The sequence below is a fragment of the Dendrobates tinctorius genome, unplaced genomic scaffold (genome assembly GCF_039654945.1).
Source record: "Dendrobates tinctorius isolate UK_male_01 unplaced genomic scaffold, ASM3965494v1 ptg000211l, whole genome shotgun sequence".
NCBI classification, from domain to species: Eukaryota; Metazoa; Chordata; class Amphibia; order Anura; family Dendrobatidae; genus Dendrobates; species Dendrobates tinctorius.
The window spans coordinates 8,253,071-8,270,369 of NW_027361878.1; the positions used below are offsets into that span (position 1 = coordinate 8,253,071).

The 17,299-nt window shown below is 44.6% G+C and overlaps 1 protein-coding gene across 1 annotated transcript in view; it reads left to right on the forward strand.

The window, feature by feature from the left end:
* Positions 1-3,331: 3,331 nt before the first annotated feature.
* SLC25A22 (solute carrier family 25 member 22) overlaps positions 3,332-17,299 on the forward strand; it is a 93,957-nt gene continuing 79,989 nt past the window's right edge. The window contains exon 1 of the mRNA XM_073554378.1: positions 3,332-3,597. The gene's annotated coding sequence lies outside the window, so the exon portion shown is untranslated. The remainder of the gene's footprint in view (positions 3,598-17,299) is intronic.

A 17,299-nucleotide genomic window follows, 5' to 3' on the forward strand; every position in this document is an offset into this window, starting at 1 on the left:
TTGCTCAGCCTATCTTTCTATCTGTGTGAGTGTTTTTTCATCTTGCTTCAGCGTCATTATATGTTGGGGGCTGCCTATTGCTTTGGGGTCTGCTCTGGGGCAGTTTAGATTTCCCTTTCTGTCTTTAGGCTATTTAGTTCTCCGGCTGTGATCGAGGGGTCTAGGGCACCGTAGGAACCCCACACGGCTACTGCTAGTTGTTGATAGGTTCAGGGGTCTGCAATCCGATAGCTGCCAACTTCTCTGGTTTTCTGTACTTAGCTAGTATTTCTGTTTTTGCCTCCTACGGTGACTCATTCATAACAGCCATGGATTTCATTACTGATCTGCCTGGTTCTTCCGGTTGTACTGTGGTCTTGGTGGTTGTAGACCGATTTTCAAAGATGGCCCACTTCATTCCTCTTTCCGGACTACCCTCTGCTCCTGACTTGGCGAAGATCTTCATTTCCCATATCTTCAGGATTCACGGCTTCCCCCAGCACATCGTGTCAGACAGAGGGGTCCAATTCACCTCTCGGTTCTGGAGAGCTCTATGCGGACTCATGAAAGTGTCATTGGATTTCTCTTCCGCCTATCACCCCCAAACCAATGGGCAGGTGGAACGTACCAACCAGATCCTTACATCCTACCTCCGGCATTTTTCTAATGCTCATCAGAATGACTGGGTCGGTCTACTTCCTTGGGCTGAGTTCGCCTACAATAATCACTCCAGTGAATCGTCTACCAAGTCTCATTTCTTCATCGTCTTTGGACAGCATCCCAATGTGCCTCTACCGGTACTTCCTGTCTCGGGGGTACCTGCTGCTGATTCTCTGTCTGTGGAGTTCTCCAGGGTATGGCAGGAGACCAAAACCGCTCTCAAGAAAGCACGGGACAGAATGAAATTACACGCTGACAAGAGGCGCCTGGACGTTCCTCCATTTCTCCCTGGTGACAAGGTGTGGCTCTCCACCAAATACGTCCGCCTTAAGGTACCATCTTACAAACTGGGTCCCCGTTACATTGGTCCTTTTGAGGTCCTCAGGCGGATTAATGATGTTGCTTACAAATTGAAGCTGCCTCCTTCACTCCGTATTCCCAATTCCTTCCATGTGTCTCTCCTTAAACCTGTGGTTCTTAACCGATTTCATCCTTCTCCGGGCCACAAACCCCAGCCTGTTGGCTTGGGGGATGAGTTTGAGGTGAATGACATTTTGGCCATGAAGAAGGCAAGAGGGAGAACCATGTTCTTGATCGATTGGAAGGGTTTTGGCCCCGAGGAGAGGTCATGGGAGCCCAGGGAGGACATGCTCTGATCCTGTACTCTGTCTCTTACTCAGTTGTGCCTTCTGGCACACGTTCCAAATCTGCACTCTGTCTTATGCTCAGTTGTGCCCTCTGGCACACACCCTGCTCCTGTACTCTGTTCCACCTCCTGGCACACCTGCTGCCTGACTCAGTCCTCTGACGTGCTCCTTGCCCGCATCCTGCTTCACTCACACCCGGACGTACGAAGTCTCTGTATACCACGTGTTCCTGTGTCCACGCTTTACACGTCCCTGCAGACACACTCACCCACTCGTGTCTCCTGTGAGCTGGCCGCCTGGTGCCAGCAGTCGTGGTACCTCACCCCCTGGGGCTTGCCCCTGACACTCCCTGTATAGGGGGTGGTCTTCACTAGGTCAGCTCGCCCTGGGAGGGTTGGTGCCATGACCCAGAGGGTCCACTCCAGGAGTCATCACAGCTCCGCTCCACTTCTCTCATTGGCTGAAAAAAGTCACGTGCAAGCATTTGGCGAAACCCGACTTTGGCGCTTGGGTCGCCGACCGCATGGCTGACTTCACACTCTGGTCGGGTTTCGTTTCATGAAACCCGACTTTGGCGAAAGTTGGCGACTTTTGAATCTGACCGACCTGTTTCGCTCAACTCTAAGTGGGGACATCATACTGTGTAGGGGAAGCTGTTGACCAAGATACTTAAGGCTGAATTACAGGAGCATATGATTTATAAACTTTTTTTAAAAAAGCATTAAATTATATGGTTTTGATTTGCTGCTACTGGTAACAATACAGGTTACAAGAAACCCTATCAGAAAACTGTCTCCTTAACTGCACCTCCCCAGCCGCTAGGGGGCGCCTCACTGCTGCTTGTTTGAAAGCCCTTTGGTACTGTGTAGCAGTATTTTTTATTATTTATTATTCATTATTTAATATTTGTATTTCGTATTATTCTTATTTAGTATCATTTACACAGTTTATGATATTGGGGTATGCATGATAATATTACCCTGTATGTAATTTATACACACCCTCTAAAATAAATTAGATCTGACTGGCACTTCCATTACTTCTTAGTTATCTAGAATCAGCTCCATCTTCCATATTAAATGCTATCACATAGAGAAGATGGTGCAGATACCTAATACAAGTGGAGTCATTGTGATACATCGGTGGATAATCATCATATTTCTGTAGCCAACTTAATAAGGACCGGAGAGGCAAGACTGGCTACAATTGGGAGGTAAATAATACCTTTTATTCTGACAAAACTGATGTTATTCCCTGCACACTGGAAATCAGCAAAAAGAATTCCTGAAATAAATTAATTTTACATTTTCAAACTAAAAAGATTCTCAAACTGAAGAATCAAACAAAAACTCTACAAATCTCCGCACTTTGTAGATCATTGTAAGTCGCTGTTGTTGGATCCACTTGATTTTCTTTTTGTTCTGGTCGTCTTATCAAAACATCATTTTTTACGGAAACATTGGAAAACCCGATCCTAAGTGATTTGTCTTCAGCCCGTAATTCTGACATGAAGACATTAGCTGCATTCACTGCGACTTGTAAAATGCTGAAAATTACACTTATAATAAACTCTGCGAGTTTTTCCAGCTGCTAGCATTTTTTTTTTTTGGCGATGGTGGAAATAGCGCTCCGTTTTTTATCGACTTGACCCGGCAGTTTGGCGTTGGTTGTCATCCCTGATCTACTCTTGTGTGTCATCAATCTGTTGGCGTTGCACCTCCCTCCGGTATCAGTAGAGGGTGCCACTATCCTGCTTCAGGATCCGTAACCCTGGCGTTTATTTTTATTGGGTCAAATATCACTTTTCCAGCTCAGCCGATAAGAACAAGTGGCAGATTGTCTGAGGCTGCAGATTTTCACTGTGTAAAAATTAACTTGAAGTGCTGACTTCCGCAGATTATTCGACACTTCCCCCTGAAGCGGTGCTCACCGGCGGGGCTCACTCTCTATATTACACAGTATCGAGCACTTCCTTTCTAGATCTCCTTCATAGCCCTTCCTCCTCCTTCCCATAAAAGATCAATTATATTTTTTGTGGTTTTTTTTTAAATATCTCCCATCTGGTAATATCTCCCAATCGATGAGTGGTGCCCCTGCTCCTCTCCTCGGTGTCACACCTCCTCTCTCTCCTATAGGGGCAGGGTTCCTTTCCTCGCTCTCATCTCCCTCCTCTCTGTATCTCTCCTCCTCCTCCTCTTCACCCTCCTTCTGCCTCCCTTCTACACATCTCTGGCCTCCTCTACATCAGGGAGTGGATTTGTGCTACATCTCAGTGACAAGGACCTCTTTCGCCAGCATCGTCACCCAGCAGGTAAGATGTCAGGGGAAGCTACGGTCATGGGGTTGCATAGAGGAAATGGGGTGTCTACATTCAGTGCAGGCTCATGATCTGCGGAACCTTCTGCTGCAGCGATGTTACTTATTCATGAGTATTATTTAAATCCCATAAACCCCTGGTCACGGTCATCGGCTAAAGCTGAATATTTGCCGGCTCGTTCCATACGCCCTGGTGCACATGTCCCCGAACCATCCCAATAACACTTCGAATCTGCGGAGAATTAGAACTTTTCTTGTCTAATTGCAGTTTGGTTGATTTCGTGGTTTACGAGAGCATTCACCTTCCATCTGTATACTCCTGTAGTTACTCTCCGTAGCCCTGGGCAGAATATGTCCCCCGCCAGCCTATCTTAATTTCATCCAACACTTGACTTTATAGCCTGTTAACATGGAGATCCTCGCCCGCCCATCCTTGATCTTGCACTAGTTAATGCAAAGAAACCCGGTTGCCCATTTAGTTCCAAACCATAAAGATTAATTCTGCATTTCTCACACTGGATGAATGGAGTGATCCTTCCCGTAGGTCACTCCAGGCTATTGATAGAGAACTTTTACTTAATGGAAACATTGGGTTACTGTTTAAGATGCCAACCTTTAATAAATCCAGACCAACAATGCATGCACCGCAATGATTTGCGGCCCAAGTAATGCTCATGCAATGCAATGAATCAATGCCCTTGGTAGTACTTTGATTTGCCAAGGTGCCTTTCTGTTTGTTTCCGTTCTACATTGGGCATATTTTTCTGGGTTATTGTGGTGAGAGGACAGAAATAAATGCATATGCATAGTCAAAATGGCACGTCAGCATGAGTATACTTTATCTGTAGGACATAGGGTGAGTCATAAGGCAACGCAACTCCCAAATAATGTCAGGGAGCAGAATGATTCTCTGTAATATGGTGATAATTAATGTAAAGATGAATGTTACAGGCACGTTCAATAAAGGGCAACATGGAAAACCAGAATGATATAATGATATTGGCTCGAGATGACTCATAATGCAATTCTGCACGTATAATGTATAACATTATTCGCCCATTTGACCTTCTGAGCAAAGTCTTATACTAAGGGATCGCTCACACAAGTGTATAAATCAGACAAACGCTATCCGATTTCTTATCGGACAGCACTCGGACCAACGTTATTCAATGAGGCAGTGCTGCTGTTAACCGATTTTTTTTCCACTGATCGAATCTGTGTGAAAAAAAATTACAGCATGATGCGACTTTACTCCGAAATAAGATGGGTGCAAGAAAAAAAAATTGGATGTCATACGGAGGGAGACACAGTATAGAATCCAATTTTTACGAATACATTACAATTCTGTAGCATTGATAACTGTCAATGGTCCTGTAAATGGTTAATAGCTGCTGAGTAAAAATATGGATTACTTACGAATGACAAGTGAGAAAAAAGTCATTTCGCTTTTCTGGATGAAAAGCAGATCGATTTTCTTTGTACATTATTATTATTTTATGTTATATTCCGCAGAACTTTACAATTAAAATCTCACCCAAAAAGAAAAATTTGGATAAAAAAAGTCAGATGTAAAAAAAAACCCTATAGGTAGGATATTATCTAAAAACTGCATGATTGGAATTTATTTTTTAGTCTTTTTCAGCTAAATGCAACATCTAATAACTATGAACATCCAGACTCTTATCTACACATGTAGCTTGCAGCCGTGTAGTGTCGAGAGTCTCTCTGTACTGATTGTAACCTCTAAAGCCCCCGTCACACACAGCGATCTCGCTAGCGAGATCGCTGCTGAGTCACAAGTTTTGTGACGCAACAGCGATCTCACCAGCGAGATCGATGTGTGTGACACCAGCGACCGGCCCCCCTGCCGGGTATCGCTGATCGTCCTGGAATGGCCAGGACATTTTTTGATTGCTGGTCGCCCGCTGGCCAGCACGCATCGCTGCATGTAACAGGCAGGAGATCAGCGATCAGGAGCTGGTAACTATGGTAAACAAAGGGCTTCTAAGCAGCGCTCAGCGCTTAGAAACCCGATGTGTACCTTAGTTACCAGCGCGCTGATGCAGAGAGCTGGTAACCAAGGTACACAGTGGGTAACTAAGCGACGTGCGTTGCTTGTTACCCCCGTGTCGCTGGTGCTGATCGCTGGTGAAGCTGCCTGTTTGGCAGCTCACCAGCGATCATGTAGCGACACACCAGCGATCCTGACAAGGTCATATTGTTGTCGGGATCGCTGATGAGTCGCTATGTGTGATGGGACCCTAAGTTCTGTAAGATAATGAAACTCTCCATAATACAATGTATGGGTATTATATAGTAAGGACGGGCGCTGTTTAGTTTTTTTCCTATAATCATATTTTGGACATACGGTATATCATGGTACATACAATCTCCATAATACAATGGATGGGTATTATAAAGTAAGGACGGGCGCTGTTTAGTTTTTTCCTATAATCATATTTTGAACATACGGTATATCATGGTACATACAATCTCCATAAATCAATGGATTGGTATTATAAAGTAAGGGCGGGCGCTGTTTAGTTTTTTTTTCCTATAATCATATTTTGGACATGTATCATGGTACAGATAGACTGATGCTTATAGATTCATTACACATTACATGGAACCTGTACAGATGGTGTTTTCCCTCCTGGGAGGAGAGAAAGCTGATACATGTATATTTCGCTAACCGTTATGAATAACCATCTGTGCAGACAATGGTGTACGGGAGAAGAGCTATACATGGTGTATATGTTGTAGATCATATCCTAACTCCAGGGCGCCAATACACACGACGCAGATGCCCCTCAGCTTATATTGTTATTATTATGCATTTATATAGCGCCATTTATTCCATGGCGCTTTACATGTGAAAAGGGGAAATATAGACAAGTACAATAAACATGTGTAAGACAAGGGACACACAAGTACATAAGGAGAGGGGACCCTGCCCGTGAGGGCTCACAGTCTACAGGGATGGGTGAGGATACAGTAGGAGAGGGTAGAGCTGGTTGTGCAGTGGTTCAGTAGACCGAGGATCATTGCAGGCTGTAGGCTTGTCAGAACAGGTGAGTCTTCAGGTTCTTCTTGAAGGTTTCCGTTGATGGTGAGAGTCCAGAGTATGGGGAAAGCACAGGAGAAGTCTTGTATGCGGTTGTGGGAAGAAGAGATAAGAGGAGAGTAGAGAAGGAGATCTTGAGAGGATCGAAGGTTGAGTGCAGGTAGGTACCTAGAGACCATGTCACAGATGTATGGAGGAGACAGTTTGTGGATGGCTTTGTATGTCATGGTTAGGGTTTTGAATTGGAGCCTCTGGGCAATAGGAAGCCAGTGAAGGGCCTGGCATAGGGGGTAATAATATACCAATAGGAAGGGGTTAAAAAACAACTCTGCTGTCACAACCTCTGGGGGAGCTGAAACGTTGGACAAGTTGAAATGTAACATCTAATGTATATGGTGAGCTGTCTCACCCATTAGAAAAACGGGGGTCATGTTGCTTTTCTCCATTGATGTCTATGAGATTAATGGAAAAAATTGGAGCCTAGGTTTGATTGACAGGTAGGATTGGGGTAGAGGGATTTGTTTTCCCAATATGCTAGAGGCCAAGATGTAGGACCCCCAGCTATCAGACATTCATGGCGTAGCCAATATAGGTGTATAATGGGAAAACGCTCCCTACTTGTGCCGGATGTGTATGGAGGATATGACGACCTTGGTCACGGCACAGGCCATTCTGTACGACATAGGAAGTCATAGAAGTGTCACATGTCTCGGTAGTCTTAGTATTTTGTGTCAATTCTACAGAGAAGTGTTCAGGGCTTTGTATATGACGCAAAGCAGAATACTAAACTATTACAAAAATGGAATCCTCGGCCAGCAGATACATTGGTGCAGAGGCAGAAACGCTCAGCAAAATCCATCCCTTTAAGTCGCTGACAGCAATGATTTAGGGATTACGCTGCAGATAATCTCCTTGATAAATAAAACTTTTATTTATTCCCAGACTTATATAATTTGTGAAAAGCTTCGATTTCTAAAAATAAAAGGTAACATTTTAACTGGGTCATATTTTAGGTCTGCAGTAGAGCCAAAATGACAAATGAGCGCCAGTGTCCAACTGCTGTCACACGCCATTATATACTGTATATTTGCATTGTTCCTCCGGACACATGGTGCTAAGTCTTCTCACCTCTCTGTGAAAATAATCTGAGGGCAGCATGATATAGACACAGAGACCCTGATTCCAGTCATGTATCACTTACTGGGCTTCTTGCTGTGGTTTTCATAAAATCCCTGTTTTATCAGCAGGAGATTATCACTAGAAGACTAGTAATCATGAGCTCTGTGTAACCACACCCCCACCACTGATTGTTAGTTTTCTGCCTATGCACAGTGTACACAGAAAGCTGCCAATCAGTGGTGTGGGCGGGGCTATGCAGAGCTCATCATTCCGAAAACTGTTAGATCTGCAGCAAATAAAACAGTGGTTTCATCAAAACTGCAGCAGTGAGCCCAGTAAGTGATAAATCACTGGAATCAGGGTCTATGCCCCTACATCATGCTGTTTTCATATTACATGGTGACAGATCAGATTCCCTTTAATGTTAGAAAGGAAGGCAGTATTGGAATTGTCATTTTTTTCAGCTGGATGTGGGAATCAGGACACCAATCTCTCCAAATATTAGAGGATATTGTAAGCTCTGAAAAGAAGGATGTTTTTCATCACCAGTGAAAGACATTTTGGATTTTTTGGAAATATTTAGTAATAAGGAGGTGAAGAGTTGGGTGAGACCTTGGAGGTTGGGAAGAAGGTAGTGGTATTGAGTGTAAAGCCAGATGCACACATTCATCACTCATGGTCCGAGTATGGACAGTGATGTTCAGACCGGCCGCCGACCTCCTGACCCAAACTCAACAGCCTTACAGGCATGTATATATGAGGCTTGGATTCGGAGACCCGTGGCCATCGCTGTCTGTACTCGGACCTTGATTGTGGAATGTCCAAAACTTTTTCATGCCAGGTAAGTTATACGACTGGTCGTGTAAAGCTCGGTATCTCATCATGATTAAAAGGTTCTAAGAGATATGTCCTCAAAGCCATTCAGCCAGATGGAGAAAGAAAAGATAAGAGACTACAATCTGTCTGATGCTCGTCATCTCCAAGGAGAGAAGTCATTTGATTCATGTTACAGCAAGATCTTTTTAAAAGATCCCCTCTATGAGAATATTATTACAGTGGATTGTGAAAGTATTCATCCCCTTAACATTTTACCTATTTTGTTACATTACAATCTGTGTTTAAATATTTCTGGTGCAAGCAACTGCCTTGATAAGTCACATGCTTAGTCAGAGGACGTCCACCTGTGTAAAATCCAAGTGTCACATGTCGGTCAGTATATATACTTTACCTTTTCTGAAAGGCCACAGGGGCTGCAAAACCAATAACAAGAGACACCACTAACCAAACACCATGAAGACCAAGGGGATCTCCAAACAACACCATTAGCAAGAGACACCACTAACCAAACAGAATGAAGGCCAAGGGGATCTCCAAACAACACCATTAACAAGAGACACTACTAACCAAACACCATGACGGCCAAGGGGATCTCTAAACAAGTCAGGGACAAAGTTGTTGAGAAGTACAAGTCAGGGTTGGGTTATAAGAAAAGTCACAATCTCTGAGGATCCCCCACCGTACCATCAAATCCATTATCATCAAATGGTAAGAGCATGGTACCACAACATACCTGCCGAGAGGGCTGCTCACCAAAACTCTCAGCCCGGGCAAGAAGGGCATTAATCAGAGAGGCAGCACAGAGACCAAAGGTAACCCTGAAGGAGCTGCAGAGTTCCCAAGCAGACTCTGGAGTATCTGTCCATATAACCACAATAAACCATACACTCCATAGAGGTGGCCTTTATGGAAGAGTTGGCAGAAACAAAGCCTTTACTTACACGCAAAAATTGTAAGACTCTTTTTAAATTTGCCAAAAGACATGTGAGATGTTTGAGGAAGGTGATGCGGTCAAATTGAACTTTTTGGCCACCAAGGTAAACGCTATGTCTGGTGCCAAACCAACACATCTCATCAGCTCAAGAACATCATCCCCACAGTGAAACATGGTGGTGGCAGCAACATGCTGTGACGATGTTTTTCAGCATCAGGGACAGGGAAAATGATCCAAATCGAGAGGAAGATGGTTGGTGTAAAATACAGGGTTAGTCTTGAGCAAAACCTGTTTGACAATGATTTGAGACTGGGATGGAGATTCAGCTTTCAACAAGACAATGACCCAAAGCATACTGCTAAAACAAAAGTTAAGTGGTTTAAGGGGAAATGTATAACTGTTTTGGAGTGGCCTATTCAAAGCCCAGACCTTAATCCTATGGAGAATCTGTGGTCAGTCTTGAAGATTGATGTTCACCAGAAGAGACCATCTAACTTGAAGGAGCTGGAGCAGTTTTGCCTTGACAAATGGGCAAAAATCCCAGTGGGAAGATGTGGAAAGCTCTTAGACATTGTTGTTTGCTTCACAATAAAAATAAAACCAAATGTTCACAGTTGTAGCCATGTTCTTCACATGAACTGATAGCAAGACCTCAAAAGAAAGCAAAACAGTGAAATTCTAGGTTGTGAGAAAGCAAAACACAAAATGTGCCAAAGTATATATTATCATACTGGGCATGAGCAAAGCACCCTAAAAAAACAAACAAACATTTTTGGATGGTTGTCTCAGCTTTTCTGCACTAAGGCCTTCAATGGTGTAGGCTATTACTGTGAATATTTTTAAAAAGGCCACCATTATGAGATCGCCCCTTCATCTAAACCTGAATTCCCCTGATAAATTTTTAGGACCATTATATGAGATCATTCTGGACCTCTTCTTTGAGAAGATAATCCTTTAAAAAAAAAAACATTTTGCAATGAAATTTTAGGTCATATCTACGGTATATCAGATCAGTGAGGATACAACCCCCCCACCTATGTGATACTAACGACCAAACCTAAGGCTAGGGTCACACGACCATATTTTGTAGTGAGAAAATCGGTCCAATTATGCTAATCACTCTCTGATCAAACTGATCAAAGATTGATCAGAGCGTGATCACAGTTTGATCCAATTTTCTCAGTTGATGAGAAGATGGCAAAAAAAAAATTCTCCATCTTCTCCATTGTGTCAGTCTGTGAAAATCTGACTGCACTCAGATGTCATCCAAGTTGGTGTTTCCAACCTGAGACACTAATGCTAAATAATTTTCAACATGTCCCACCAATTATCTTCGTGTTTAGGGTCTTTCCTTCAGAAAGAGAGCGATGAGATGAGATGAGCTGGGAGTCGGAACATTCCGATTATACCTGCTATTAAGCTCTAGAAAGATAAACCCCAAGAGATCCGGAGCACCTGAGCTGCTCCAATAATGAAGTACAAGGAGGGAAACATGAGAGATTGCTCAATGGGCACAGATTACGTTACCAGTAGCACAAGATGTGCTCCTCTCCCATGCCTACAGCTAGTGCCAGATAGGACAAAAAGATTAGGAATCCCGATCAATGATTAAACAAGAAGAAATAAACTGAACATTTATTTTACACAATATTTAAGAAAAAACACGTGATCATGACCCTGCGTGATGTTACAATGTGTCACTGTACACAGGTGATTATTTCACAAGAACTAGAACCAGTAAAACAGACGGATGAATACTGGGGCAGGAGCACATGTGGTGCCATGTAAAAACTGATGATTGTAGCCGTGTCCTTGATGCGTCCTTTTTGAGAATATCAAGAGGTTTGAGAGTAAAATGAGTAATGCACAAGGCAGAGGGAAGTGTATGGTGTCATTGGGAATGCATACTATGGGGTCAGAGTCGTAGGCACCCCATGTGCTGTAATATATGGCCGCAATAAGGTACCATGCCACTTATTTATTCTAAGGGAGAAGACCTCCTCAACGTGACATCTGATGGACCATAACATTAATTTTCTCTCTTACTGGTCTGTCCTATCTTTACTCCAAATTTGTGACACCAAATTCTACTTTCATTAATCCCACAAAATTTCATGGGTGATGCAACACATTTCGGCACCGTCTCGTGCCACTTGCTTGCAGCACATCGATGAACGTTCCCCAATGTTCTCTTACCTCTACGTGAAAGGCTTCATCTGGGACAAGTGAGGTGACGGAAAGGATAGAAATTGGGACGATGTTTAGGCTGTAACACAGTTTAACAATGTAATAGTTGTGCGTATACAAGGTAAAGTTACCATTCCAAAGGAGAGTGCACGTTGGCAGGAGAAGCTGTGGAACTGGCTTGTCGGGTCTTGCCACTTAGGCCTTTTCAAACCTCTTTGTGCGTATGTTTATATCAGATGGCACATGTGCCATGCACCATTCACAATATATGAAAGGGGTTATCCATTATGCTTTTGCTTTTACAAGGTGTCTAAGCACTAACAGGCAGGTAGTTGCTAACTTCCTGCCTGTGGTGCCTGGCTTTGATCTCTGCCGGTACAGAGCACTCTTGCCGGCGATTCTGAAGCTTCCGCTGATGTCACGTCGACTGAGCTCTGATCTATAGGAGGGATGTACCTGCTGATGTCATGCTGATTGACAGCTGGCTCCCCACTGCTAACTGCGGGGAGCTGACTGTCAATCAGCATAACGTCCTCATGTTGATAGAGCAGCCCGGAAGAAGAACAGAAGTTATGTTGACATGGAGCAGCTGAATCACCGGCAGGAGCGGTCCATGACTGGTGCTGGGAAAAACAGTTTGATAGCTGCCTCTGTTAGTTACTACCTACCTGTTTTTAGGTAAATAGTAAAATAAAAATCCTGGCCAACCTCTTTAAGCCCAAGCAACCACTAGAACCAACACTAGAAACACCATACAGATGTCTTGATACTTTTCATTTTTCCATCTTGTCTCATGGTCTTCCGTGGTGGTAATTACACAAGGCTTTTAATCCAGAATATTAGACATAAAGCGCTATATTCCTTGTTAGAGCAGTATTTCCCAAACAGTAGCACTTGGGCCCCCTATATATGGCTGCCCAGCTAGTGACAGCGTTAAATACTTTTATATCCTAGTGCCAACAGTGCTGTAAGATCCATCTGACTTGGTTACTGTTTTTCCAAAGAATTCAATAAACCAATAATACAGGTGAGTAAAAGAAAGTTTGTAGTATATCTTATCGGAGAAATCTTCTTCCTTCTCCACTTATTAACCACTTCTTCCCCCCCACCCCTGTTTCCTGAACTCACCATTCACTCTGGGAAAAAAAAAACCACAACAGCTGAAATCTGTCTTGGAAATTGCAAATCGGTCAGCCAGCAGAGTGAGGTGTCAGGTTATACCACCAGTTAGACTATATAGAGAGGGGTAAGAAGTGTGAGGTGCACTCAACACTGTGGGAGATTTGCAGATCGTGTTGCGGCTTCCAGCAAATTTATTCCACTCCAGTGTTGGAATAACAGCTACACAGCTCAGTACTGTTGTGAAATGTCTTCCATGCTGTCATGACTCAGTTTCGGGACTCAATCCGGAGACCTCTTGTACATGGTCGGTTTTCCTCTATGCTGAGCCACAGCCTGTTCGGTCTATATCTGGATTCTGATAGTTCTCTTGTCTTTGTTTTTCTTTCCTTGATTTGCTTCTATTCTGGTGTCTCTTACGTCCTCATTTGGTTCCGTCCTATCACATCTTGGGGGGCTATGTATACTCACCTTGCACCTGCCTTCTTTGCTGACTATACTTTAAGATAGATGGGTGTTTGGAGATCCAGCTCCTCAGCTAGGGATTATTTTGCCTGGTTTATCTCTGTTGCTTTTCCTGCAGTTTGTTTGTGAGTCTTTCTCCCCAGCACTCTCTCACTACTTTTACATTAAGGGTCTGGGTGGTTTCAACGTATTCTGTTTGTTTTTTTTTGGTTCTTCTGATTTTCTTCTGCTTTTGTATGCCAAAAGAATAAAACAAGTAAAATTACAGTTTCTCCTACTCAATACAGTTTTAAAGACGGACAGCACACAGATAGTACTCTGATGGCATCCATATAAATTCAGTGATTTTCACAGACCAGTAGACTAGTATGGGTGATTTTAATTCATGATTTCAATGTGTAGATGTAGGAGGGTGGACTGATGTGTGGACCTGTCTGATGGAAGAAGACAAAATGTAAAATGTGCTGTGTTATTATACCTTGTATATACATATTTGTGGGGAAAACAGCAAGAATTGGTAAGAGACGGTGTAGTACTGAGTTTTGGCCACTAGAGGGAGACACAGGATAGTGAGAGAAGGACCTAACAGCAGCTGAAGCTAGGAAACACTAAGTCATGGTGGTCAGAGTTACGGACTGAGAAGGGGAATTCCACAGAAAGGGAATAAAAGGAGGAAGAGTCCCAGGGAGAGACAGACAGTGTGGGGGGGGGGGGGTCCTGACAGGACCGCTGCACAGAGATGACACCTGGGGTACCGGACGGCTGGACACCAAAGAGGTAGTAAGTGTCGCAGCGGATGGACGAACTCGACAAGGGGAAGCGCTGTGGCCGTGAGCCTAACGGCAGCCCCAGTGAAGGAACCTAGAGGGCCGTCGCAAACAGGAGAAGGAAGAGGTGACAGGTATCCAGGCCAGTGTGCAGGAGCTGTCGTATTGCTGCGGATGTCGGACAAGACACCCAATAAAAAGGACCTGATTGAACGTTCATCTGCGTCTGACTCCAGTCTTTTCATGCATGAGAAGGGATCACCCCCCCAGTCAGCACACGTACTACATAGACAGCATTATAGACTATAATGGGTATGTGTTGTGTCTGTGAAAATTGACGTCTGATTGAAGCCTTAAAGGGAATCTGTCACCCATATTTAGTGATATCATGTAAAGATATCACTAAATTGTGCGTCCCATAAGGATTCTATTCGGGCCTTTGACTCCCCCCGACCCCGCACATTTGAGGCAGAAATACCTTTTTTAGCTTGTTGTGGATGCATGCAAATCGCCGCAGTCCGGTCCGATGGGCGTGGCTTAGGAGTCTTCTCCCTCCCTCCTCGGCTTGCTTCACGTAATCTTCGTCTGTGAATACCACAGACACCGTTGGTTTCCGCGCTTGCGCAATGTAAAGGCCCCCGGCGCCTGCGCAGTATGCTTTGCCCAACTGTGGGCGAAGCATATAATCACTACTGCGCAAGCGCCGGTATTTTCCAGGGCGGTCTATGCCCCGGAAGTCTTCACATGCAGGACACACTTCCGGGGCATAGACCGCGCTGGAAAATACCAGTGCTTGCGCAGTAGCGATTATATGCTTCGCCCACAGTCGGGCAAAGCATACTGCGCAGGCGCCGGGGGCCTTTACATTGTGCAAGCACGGAAACCAACGGTGTCTGTGGTATTCACAGACGAAGATTACGTGAAGCAAGCCGAGGAGGTGGGGGGGAGAAGACTCCTAAGCCACGCCCATCGGACCGGACCGCGACGATTAGCATGCATCCACAACAAGCTAAAAAAGGTATTTATGCCTCAAAGGTGCGGGGTCGGGGGGAGTCAACGGCCCGACTAGAATCCTTATGGGACGCACAATTTAGTGATATCTTTACATGATATCACTAAATATAGGTGACAGATTCCCTTTAAAGGCATTTTCCTTTAATTCCCTAAATCCTTGTGTGATTTAACACCATCTGTCTTATCTGAAAACTGCATGGAAGAAAGAAAAAGGTGCACAAACATCGCCTTAGACGACCAAGATCCCAGTCTATTACTAATGTCACCACAGAGATCCAAGTGGCCCCGACATCTAATATGCACTCGACTATGGGATGGTGGATATGTATGATGGGTATATGGGCACGGGACTATGGGATGGAGGATATGTATGATGGGTATATGGGCACGGGACTATGGGATGGAGGATATGTATGATGGGTATATAAACACGGGACTATGGGATGGAGGATGTGTGATGGGTATATGGGCACGGGCCTATGGGATGATGGATATGTATGATGGGTATATGGGCACAGGACTATGAGATGGAGGATGTGTGATGGGTATATGGGCACTCGACTATGGGATGGAGGATATGTATGACAGGTATATGGGCACGGGACTATGGGATGGAGGATATGTATGATGGGTATATGGGCATGGGACTATGGGATGGAGGATGTGTGATGGGTATATAGGCACGGGACTATGGGATGGAGGATGTGTGATGGGTATATGTGCACTCGACTATGGGATGGAGGATATGTATGACAGGTATATGGGCACGGGACTATGGGATGGAGGATATGTATGATGGGTATATGGGCATGGGTCTATGGGATGGAGGATGTGTGATGGGTATATAGGCACGGGACTATGGGATGTGTGATGGGTATATGGGCACGGGCCTATGGGATGGTGGATATGTATGATGGGTATATGGGCACTGGACTATGGGATGGAGGATGTGTGATGGGTATATGGGCACTCGACTATGGGATGGAGGATATGTATGATGGGTATATGGGCATGGGACTATGGGATGGAGGATATGTATGATGGGTATATGGGCATGGGGCTATGGGATGGAGGATGTGTGATGGGTATATAGGCACTGGACTATGGGATGGAGGATATGTGTGATGGGTATATGGGCACTGGACTATGGGATGGAGGATGTGTGATGGGTATATAGGCACTGGACTATGGGATGGAGGATGTGTGATGGGTATATGGGCACTCGACTATGGGATGGAGGATATGTATGATGGGTATATGGGCATGGGACTATGGGATGGAGGATATGTATGATGGGTATATGGGCATGGGGCTATGGGATGGAGGATGTGTGATGGGTATATAGGCACTGGACTATGGGATGGAGGATATGTGTGATGGGTATATGGGCACTGGACTATGGGATGGAGGATGTGTGATGGGTATATAGGCACTGGACTATGGGATGGAGGATGTGTGATGGGTATATGGGCACTCGACTATGGGATGGAGGATATGTATGATGGGTATATGGGCACGGGACTATGGGATGGAGGATATGTATGATGGGTATATGGGCATGGGACTATGGGATGGAGGATATGTATGATGGGTATATGGGCATGGGACTATGGGATGGAGGATGTGTGATGGGTATATAGGCACTGGACTATGGGATGGAGGATGTGTGATGGGTATATGGGCACGGGACTATGGGATGGAGGATGTGTGATGGGTATATGGGCACGGGACTATGGGATGGAGGATATGTATGATGTGTATATGGGCACGGGACTATGGGATGGAGGATATGTATGATGGGTATATGGGCACGGGACTATGGGATGGAGGATATGTATGATGGGTATATGGGCACAGGACTATGGGATGGAGGATAATTATAATTTGCTATAACTAACCACAGTTAGTTACTATGCCCGGGCAGCGCCGGGCTCTTCAGCTAGTATTATATATAAAGCTCAATGTGGGTGTGTAATTTATGTATGTGTGTGTGAGTATATGTGTGTGTATGTCCGGGATTGGCATCCGCACCGTCGCAGCTGCAGCCACAAAATTTGGCACAGTCACACGTCTGGACCCCGAGAGCGTCATAGGCTATGTTGTGAGGCGAAATTTTAATCCCGCGCGTTCCAATTCACCAAACAATTTTGCCCCTATCTACATACTGGGGAAAAAGTGTGTGTATCAAGCC